Source organism: Corapipo altera, unplaced genomic scaffold (assembly GCF_003945725.1).
Source record: "Corapipo altera isolate COAL_440 unplaced genomic scaffold, ASM394572v1 61411, whole genome shotgun sequence".
Lineage (NCBI taxonomy): Eukaryota > Metazoa > Chordata > Aves > Passeriformes > Pipridae > Corapipo > Corapipo altera.
The window spans coordinates 29,164,660-29,174,859 of NW_020884875.1; positions in this window are offsets into that span (position 1 = coordinate 29,164,660).

Genomic DNA, 10,200 nt, shown 5'->3' on the forward strand with positions numbered 1-10,200 from the left:
TGTAGTCTTGAAGCTGGGATCTCATTAATTTTTCTTTTATGCTTTCAAACACAGAAGTGAGTAAATGTTTGTATTTTTGTGGTTGTTTTGTGTTTTTTCTTTTTTTGTTTGTTTTGTTTTGTTGTTTTTTTGGGGTTTGTGTGTGTGTGTGTTATCCATTAGGAGGCCTAATGTCTGAATTGTTCTGAATTAATAAATTTTCATTTCTTCCAGAACACACTGGGAATTTCAAAAGAAATGCAGGTAGTAACTCTAAGAAGAGTTATGGAGAACAAAAACCTTATGTGCTGCTGCTGGCTCTTAGCTCCAACCTAATACTACCAGTTTCATGGTAGAATTTCTGGTAGAAATAAAGAATTATCATTATTTTAAGCTTACAGAGAGTAATCAGTCTAATAGAGACACTAACAACGTGCAAAACCACGACATTTTAACATATCTTGTGAAAATCTACTCAACTGTTCTTTCACCCCAGGACAACAGGGCTGGTCAATTCTGAGAGTATGAAGTCTTGATCAGAATTAAGCAGTAGGCTTTTTAGTATGAGCTGCTCTTCAGAGGATCTTAGAACCAAATAAGCTGTTAATAATTTCTTTAAAACCACTTGCTGATATACAGAATATATTTTCTATGGTGTTCTTCAAGGTTTCCAAAAAATATCCATTCCTTGAGTGGAGGGTGCATCTGGTAAAATATCATATTCTCTGATCACAATTGTGTTCTCACTGTAACACTACTCTAAGGTTTTCTTACAAGCTAATGAAATTGCTGCTGAAATTAGCATTGGAAATTCAGACACACCACCACTTTCTCATTTATAAATAAATGATTTATAATTTTTATTCATAAGAAATTTATTTTATTTGAAATTTTCAGGACATTTTCATGTTGCTTTTTTTCTTAACTCTGAACATAGACACTTTCAAAGAGGCAAACAGGGGCTCTTTGCCACAGAAGCAAAACATTTTCTCTCTTCTGATGGTTCAAATGAGAGACAGAGAAGGAACTGAGAAAACAAAATGCTTGAAAACATCCTCTGTCAGCCTCTCCTGACAATCTGAAGCAACACCTCTGGAAAAAAGTAGGCAGCTTTCAAGTATTTAATCGGGAGATGAACTTATTACTAGTCTTTTCAGTCCAACACACTGGAACAGAAATCCGTGAAGGAATCTGAGCAGCTGGGTGTTTTCAGCCTATCTTGTAGGTGCAGTGTTCATGCATACTCACAGTGGCTTCTTGTGGTTAACAGGATTTTGTTTTAAAATGTTTGTTTTCACATATCAGCCTTGTCTCTAGGTGAGGCTAAAGACCCCTTCATTCCCTGCCCAGACAAAACCTGCTGCCAACCCATTGCTGCCTTTTCCCATCAATCCCAGACTTTTCCTCTGTCACAGCAACTGTGTGACTGCTTTTGTTACATCTGTTTTTAGAAAAAAACCCAAACAACAAAATATATACTGCCTTATAAAGAGACTTTGCTTGGCTGTGCTTAACATTCTGGTCTGTTGAGACAGACTCTCAGCTGGCATGTGAATAATTTTAACTGCTGCATATGCTACTTTGCCGTATTAATTCTTACCAATTCTGGCCAGGTACTCATTTAAAATAGAGGAATCTGACTGAAACACTGGAAAAGCCAGTGGGGATATCTCCAGTGGGCTTTGGAGTTGGCATGGGTGGTCAGAGAAGTGGTCTGTGTTCCAGTGGTGGATAAAAGGAGGTCTGGGATTAGGTAACACCTGTGACGGCCCCAGCAGTCTATGCCCTGTGGTACCTCTGAGGGGTCCTGTGCTCTCTGCCAGGGAGAGGAGACTCTCACTCCTTGTTTGCTGGGAAGCTGCATTTTTTTCTCTCTGCCCATCTCACTCCATCTCTTCCCTTGTTCAGCTTGGTTTCTTGCCATATGTTCTTCCCCTTCTGGCTGTCACTCAGGAAGATTGGCATCTGCCTTGTGCAGAGAGCTCCCTTAATTAGCTCCAGGAGCATCTTGCTCCTGTTTCTCTCCTGCCACACAGGCAGCTGGTAAGACCCTTCCTTCTGTTGATTTGTACTTGTGCCCTTGTCGTACAATTCCTGCCTGACCCTTTTCGTGGCTGCTCACTAGTGACAATTGAGTACCCCAAAGCCCACTTTTTGGTGGACCACCTCACAGGACAGCATGGAATTCTTCCCCTCCTGTCCCCCCCCCCCCCACCTTCTCCTCCCCCTCCTTCTTCTCCTCCCAATCTTTTTTGAACTCTGAAAGGTTTTATACTTGACAAGCCTGAGCACTGCTACTGCCTGCCCTCCTATAGATTTATTCCTTAGGGGTCTGCCCTTCCCCTCTTGGTTCCTTGTGGCTGTCAGATGTGATTTCCCATGGTCCTGCACAGAGATGATGTGAATCAGAAGCCTCAGGCGGTTCTTCCTCTTCCAGGAGAGGGGCAGGACAGGGCTGGCTGTGATGAGCACTGCCAGCCTGGTGAAGGCAATCTATTTAGCAAGTGGATGCAGATGCTTGGGGAGAAGGCAGCTCCTCTGCTATCCTGACTTGATCCCAATTAAAGATGTGGGAAATCTTTTTCCTCCTCATATTCTGAAAGCCTTGTGACAGATGACTGTGTCTCACTCGAAGAGAGATTAAAGGAGGCTGTTGTTTGGCAGAAGGGGTCAGGAGTATGGCAATGGAAACTACCCAGTGCCTGGAGAGGAGGAAACACATGAGGAGAACTTTAAAAAAATCAAAACTATTTAGCATGGAAATCCAAACAGGAGGAGGAAATATGATGGTACGACAAATTTTATTCAGAGATGAAGACACCAAACAAATGATGTTTTCTCAAATAAATCCCTTGATCTATGGACATGCAGTCCCCTGGCAGAGTATCAGGGCAACATCTCTCAAGGCAAGTCAGCTGAATTTATTTGTGTAATAGATTCATATGTGTGGTTCACAAAGGCACAAGGTAATGCAGGGGTGTAAAAGGATGTGACTGCAGAAAGTGAGATTTACGTTCCTGGCTCTGGTGTTGCATCACAAAAGTCATCTACAGTAAGTTAAGAAGAAAGGAGTTTCTGCTTGTGAGTTTTTGTTCTACACCTGCAAAAATCTGAATTGGGTCCTCTGTCAGATTCCAAGAGGATTTCCAGTGCCTGGAAAACAAGGATTTCTGTGGTGAAAGCTTCCAAGCCCAGCAGAGACCAGGTCTGACTGCAGAGGTGAGTGTCAGCCAGAGAGAGAAACAGCAGAGAAAATATTTGCAGGTGAGAATACAAAGGGAGTGCAGACCTGGTAACCCTACAGGGCTGATTCCTGCTTTCCAGCCAGGTTTGGCTGGGAAAAAACAGCTTGAGCAGTTGTCTTACAGACTGATCCTTTATCTTTGTAAACCTGCACTCCTGCACCTTTTCCCTGCTGTTAAGTCCCGTGCATCCGCCTGAAAACACATGCCACCTAAGTGCCTACACTGTTTGAGGAGCCACATCTACAGCTTTGGGAATAGCCCAGAAGCCTTCAGACCTACAGAATCACCTTCCTTCAGGGGCAAACATGAGAAAATCATTATTTGTTAGGAGAGTTTGATTCCCAACTGCTCTGAAAACAATGCCTTTTGGGATTCAATTATCAGCAGTTTTATGACATATCAAAGGCAGCATATGTAATGCTGGAAAATGACTTACAGCTCCTGACACTCTTCTTTGAGTTTCAGAGCTGTTGAACAGTTCAGAAATCCTCAGTTCTGGAATATAGAGCTGGGATGGATTATTCTGTACCTCTTACCCGTGCTAAGTGGTGGAAGGGAGGACAGCCAGCTGTCTTACACAGATGTGGGAAGCAGGAGAGGCCATAGGAGAACAGAGCCTGAGAGCAGCAAATCCAAATAATACTTCCACAGAGTGATTACAAAGATCCCAGGAGATGTTGCTGGAGTGATTCTTCTCCTTCGGGTCTGTACCTAACACTGAGCCTGTTTGGCAGTATACTGTGTTTTCTGGATATTCCCACAAATTGCAGATCTAATTTGTGCTGGTTTAGAAGTAAACCCGCAGGAAAAATGAACCCAACTCGAGAGAGATTACAAGTCAGAGTTACAATTTACTAAAAAAAGGTTACAATAAATGCAATGATACAGAGAAAAACTGGTTTTCATCCCCAACAAACAGACATATAACCCAGCACCCTGGGACAAGAACAGAATGGTATTTGTCAACCCCTGTGCTAGGCAGCATGTGGCCCCCTGGGTGCAAAGTAAAAGGAAAGGAAAACCTGTTGGTTCAGATGGCTGCAGTTCTGTTGAAATTATGATCACAGTCTTGTCAAGAGTGGCAGTCCTGTTGAAGTTCTAGTCCTCCTCTGGCTCTGATGAGTGGTACCGGAAGTCCCCAGATCTCAAGATTATATATGGTCAAGTTCAGGTGGGAATGCCCAGTACCTCACCTAGGGCAGGGAGTTTCACAATGGGTGATTTAACTCTGTGAGTCATGGGATATTATTGGAGTCTTTGATGGTCTAGGTCCTGGCAGCTGCCTATTATGGCAGTCCAGTATGGTCCATTAGCAGAGTTGACCCCTCAGGCTGGGTGTGAAGGTGCTAATGTCTCACAGTTATCACAGGAGTTGTCACACGGAGTTATAACAGCTGTTATCACAGTTATTAGTGTGAAGACAAAGAAACACACTAGCAGGGTTTCTTTAGCACTCAGCTTGTAGCCTGAGGTGTCAGGTGTGCCCTGGGCAGCTGCTGCAAATGATCCATTATTAACAGTCCATCAGAAATTACACAGAGGGTGTAGAATACACAATTTTGGTTATACCCACACAGCTATAAACTGGGCCCTGTAACTAGGACATGATTTCACTCCTACTGATGTCAGTGGTAGACAGGTGGTGTGTTTAGCAGGAGATGGATTATCCCTTGCCTCATTAGTATAATTTTATTTTACAGCTCTTGCTCTCAGCCTTGTTCTTGCTGTCACAGGGAGCTGGAAATTAAGATGTACTGCATCAGAGTGATCTGCCATGCTTCGCATAAATTTCCCTCTCCAGTGTCTTTATTATATTCCTCTGTAACTTTTCCAGGACTCCTCGGAAGACTGAGGAGAGAAGGGTTAATTGGGTTTCCCTGACCTTGCTGCCCCACCACCCAGCTTTGCAAAGTGAAGAGAGCCCCTGAATTAAACAGGAGCATTAACTGCCACATCCCTTGTGAAAATATAATTTTTATTTTTTTTATTATTATGAAATAATGTGGAGTGCAGCAATTCCACACAGGATTATGGAAAATTAGGTGCACAGAAGTTCTTTCAAGGAGGTGGGTGCACAGACCTTTCTTGTGCACCTGGTAAAACCATCTGGACTTAATCTGAATAAGTCCTGAATAAATGAAGGATTTTAAAATCAGACGTCCAGAAGATGAAGACAAACCACAACAAGGAGGGAAAACCTGTGCCTGGTAGGCATAATGATAATGAAAGGATTGTCGGTTGTGTACCTTCCATGGGCTTCGGTTTGATCAAACCAGTAAAGTCGGGTGTTCTGTTTCATTTGTGCTATGGTTTCATAATCTTCCAGAACCCTCTGGTTTGGACAACTGCCTTTTATAGCATGGAGGCAAGAGGTACCTGCACTGCCACTCCATGAGGTGGAGAGGTTCGACTGCAGTCAGGGGCTTGCTATGGCAGGATGGCTTGTCCCCAACGAGGCCTTGGACTTACAAAGGGAGAGTAAACTGCCCGTGTGGGCAATGGTTACACCAGGCGGTTGTCTGGTGCTAGATCGCACTCCAGGTGTATAGGACCTGTGATGGCTCCCCATAGGTCCATAACATATAGTGGCTGGCAGTCGACTGCTTCATACTATAAAAGAGTATTGAAAGTATTAAGTTGTTCCATGGTTTAAACGGAGTTCTAAGTTTTTTCATTGCATTGTTTAAGCCCATGCAAGCGGACACACCGGCTCATCCGTTTGACCGTGATATCTGTCAACTGGAGACTGTCTAGTAACTGATCACCAGAACACACACGAACCTCCTTCCTGGGGATGGACATGATGATCGGAACAACTTTTCTGGACTCTCTCTATTTGAAACCCTCACTGGTGCCATGGTCCAAACACAGACCACGCGGTGGCATGTATTGGGACTAAGCTGGGATGTTGTTTTTTGGTCTGTGTTTGGCCCTAGCCACCTGCAAAAGTTTGTTTTCTCCTGCCAAGTCTGCTGATAAAGCAGTGAACTTGGCCTTGGAGGGAGAACTTCTGTGTAAACTGTTTTAATTGGTCTGTTGTGATTGGTCCATTGCTCATCAAGGGCAGTTGGAGGACAAAGTGATGAGGAAGGTGATGAAGGCATCCCCCAGACTCAATTGGAAAGACCCCCCCCAATTCACTGCACCTGCGTCAGGGGATTTCCAAAGTGCTCATGCATGCGCAGGAGGCATGCACTTACATAACCAAGGGGGTGGGATTGAGAGCCCCTGACGGGGCGGTACTGGCCACACCTCCCTGAGGCAGGTGCTCTCAATAAACTTTATAAAGGCAGACTCGTTTCTTGAGGGAGTTGGTTGGCTCTTCACGATGGACCAAGTTGCTTTTAGCGGGGACACCTGCTTGAAGTGGAAGCCTCCACCCCTCCGGAACACACAGCTGCCACAGAGAGACTTCATAACTGGTTAGGATGGGTAAGATTATCTTATAGGTGACACCTGGGTGAGTATGGGGTATCGAGCCTTCTTTCTAGGGTCTTTTGTGCACTTTTTCCTCCGCCCTAATTCTTTTCCCTCAGGTGCCTGTTTTTATTCCCCTTTTTCCCTGTTTGCCACCTTTTCTAATAAATAGCTATTTTTTGCCAACTAGCAACGGTGTTTGGTTTATTCACGTTCCAGAATCCCTCAAACCTGTTTTTCCCCTGACATATTAACCTCTTTCCCTGTTACAGTGTGTAAACCATCAGATTTTAAGTACAATAACATTTGTAGAATAGAATAGAATAGAATGGAATAGAATATCCTGAGTGGGAAGGGGCCCACCAGGATCATCCAGTCTAACCCCTGGCCTTGCCCAGGACATCCCAACAATCCCACTCTGTCCCTGAGAGTGTTGTCTAAACGCTCCTTGAGCTCTGGCAGCCTTGGGACAGTCACCACTGCCCTGGGGAGCCTATTCAGTGCCCAGCCACCCTGTGGGGTAAGAGTCTTTTCCTGATATCCAACCTAAACCTCTCCTGACCCAGCATCAGTCATTCCCTGGATCCTGTCACTGGTCACACAGAGTAGAGATCGATACTGTGAGAAAAATCTCTGCTTTCAATTTATGAAATGGCAAAAAAATACTTGCAGGACAAGGAAAATTGCAGCAAGAAATCCTTTATTACAGCCCTGGGTGCAGTCCCAAGCCACCCACCTGGAAAAGCACACGTGGTTTGAAAAAATGCGCTCTTTTTTACCCTTGGCCACCTAAGATGTTGAATATTCAACAGGTAACAGGTATTTTACCTTAAAAGGTAATTTTTTGAATTCGGGAGGGGGTGTCACCCTCCCTCGTGATTCATTGATGGCGTCCCTCTGCACACAAAGGCCAGCCACGTGGCCAGGGTATATTTTCCATTTTTATATATTTTTTCCCTACCCCGACCACGACATTCCCTTGGTGTCAAGCCCTGATGGGGCCTTTCACCTTACAATCTCCACGAGGCGCCTAAAATTCCTGAAATTAAATGAAAGAGGAGAAATAAATCCCAACACCCCCTGCTTTCCACTTAAATCAATTTGCTTATAATAAAATTGGATTATTTATTTCTCATAGTACCTGCCCCTCCACTGTCCCTCGGGAGGAAGTTGTAGAATACTATGAGCTTTATACACTTTTGTTACTGTGCCAGTATGCTATTTTTGCTTGATAGCCATCCTTCCTCCACAGGGTTTACCCACTGGTGTATTTTTAGAGATCAATCCTGCTCCCTCTGGTGCTTTGATATGCTAAGCAAGCCTTTCCCATATCTTCTGTGAGGGCACTGTCTCCTCCCCAGTTGTCCCAGCACTCCAGTCAGTTTCCCATTCCAGTTTCAGCTCCTCTTTGAACACAGATGGCTCATCTGCAAAGGCTGTTCCAGATGAGGGTTCATCCCTGTTTAATAAAAGAGCATTGATGGCTTACCTGCCTCCTGGATCCCTTGCCTGATGTACCAGAGGACTGCATTTCCCTTCTCCACATGACTTTGATGGCAAGGAAGGTCTGATGTACTAATCAATGCAACAGATGCCTGAGCAAGTTACCCCCATCTGATGTTTTCTTTGCTCCAGTCAGGTACCACCACTCAGACTGTACAGTTTTATTAAAATCCTTACTGTGGAATGTGCAATTCTGTTGTAGCAGTTCTTCTGATGTTCTAGGATGGAGCTATTTGGTGTCTCCTAAGCAAAACAGACTGTGCATGTGGGCTTTTGTCCCTCTGGTGGAAGCGATGCCATCCACCTAACTGGTGGATCTGGGGTCATAAATAAGGACTGAGGAGACTTTTGGGGTTAAAGTGCTGTGATGGAGGAGGAATATCTGCATCTAACCAGGACAAGCAGAGCACCTGGGCAGAGTTGCAGGCGCCAGTGTATACAGATGAGGTTCTCCAAATAATTGTTGGGGGTGTAGTTCACATCCTATGGAAGTGGAGAAACTTTTCACATGTCTGGAAATGGCTGTGACCTTCCTTCTGACAAAAATCAGGTGTCCAAGGAGGGTTCACGGTTTCAAGCACTGGCAGCTGTTAAGGCCCTCAAAGGTGAGTGGATGAAGTGGAGAACTTGAACAGAGGCAATTCCAGAGCTTTAAAGCAAAGCTGCTGCCAGCGTAGAGCTCCTAGTCCCTGGCAAAGGGTTGAGATCTACTTGGGTGGATCATCCCTTCAGAGGGAAGTGCAGGGAAAGCAAAGGTTAAAGAGGAATTGAAAAGAGTCAGCAATAATTTTAAGTCAAAATGAAGGGACGATGTCAGTCTTGACTAAAGAAGGGTGGTGTTAGGTTTGGCAGAAATAAGGCCTCTGTCCTTTAACTATAGAAATCAAAAAAGAGAAGAAAATGCATGGGACAAGTCTAAGGGTAGGATTTTACTTGATGAGTTTAAGGATTAACTAGATGTGGCCACAGGTGAAATGATTTTGTCTCAGAGCACAAGGAAGATGACAAAGGGCAGCACAGTGGCAAAGGCAGGAGGAGGAGAAGGATAAGGGAGACAGTGTGAGAGTGGAGGTTGCTACGTCTGAATGACACATGGAAATGCTACATCCCAAGAGGGATGCATCCTTACACTAGAAAGACTGTCACTCTTGTCTAATTTTTCTCTAGAAGAGTTGTTTTCCCTCTTTCCTTTTTGCACATAATATGCCTTTCTCTAGTGAGGAGAAGATCATGCCTTCATCATTCAGTGCCATGAGGATGGGTTTTCAGAAGGTCTCTTAGTTGTTCTGGTTGTCCCCCAGTGGTGCCTATAGATTTCAAAGGCAGAGAAGTCTGGCCAGTGCTGAATGGAATGTCCTATCCTGTAAGTGACCAAATATGAGGATGTAATTTAATTTCAATGCAGGTAAAAGTTCTTTGCTGAGCATGAAGGGAAGTTCCACAGTAGAAGAAATTTTTTTCCAAATTTTTTTCCCTTCATAATCTGTAGAATAGACATCATTACTCTGCTACTGATTGCGATTATGTTTGCAGCATTGATCACTGACTTTGTGAGAGGATCAGTGTGGTCAGTCAGAATTATGTTTCATTTTGGTAATACAAAATGTCATACTGTGGTACATGCCTGAACTGTGGCATTTCCAAAGCACTGTTCCTAGTTTTACTCATTCTAACTGAAGCTAAAGAAATATCATCATCACTGCAGTGTTGTAGAACAGGCTTTCCTCCCTCCTTTTCTTTAATCATAATATTTTCCATCAAAATTTCATGAGGCATTATAATTACAGGAAGGTGCAATTCTACAGCCTCTCAGTTATATCTCAGAATATGAAAGTATTTCATGGTTTGCATCACATTTCTGCTTGTGTGATTCCCTTCCTTTCCCAAATCTTCCCTTCCCAAACCTTCCCTTCCCTTCCCAAACCTTTCCTTCCTAAACTTTCCCTTCCCAAACCTTCCTAAATCTTCCCTTCTCTTTTCCTTTTTCCTTTTTCCTTTTTCCTTTTTCCTTTTTCCTTTTTCCTTTTTCCTTTTTCCTTTTTCCTTTTTCCTTTTT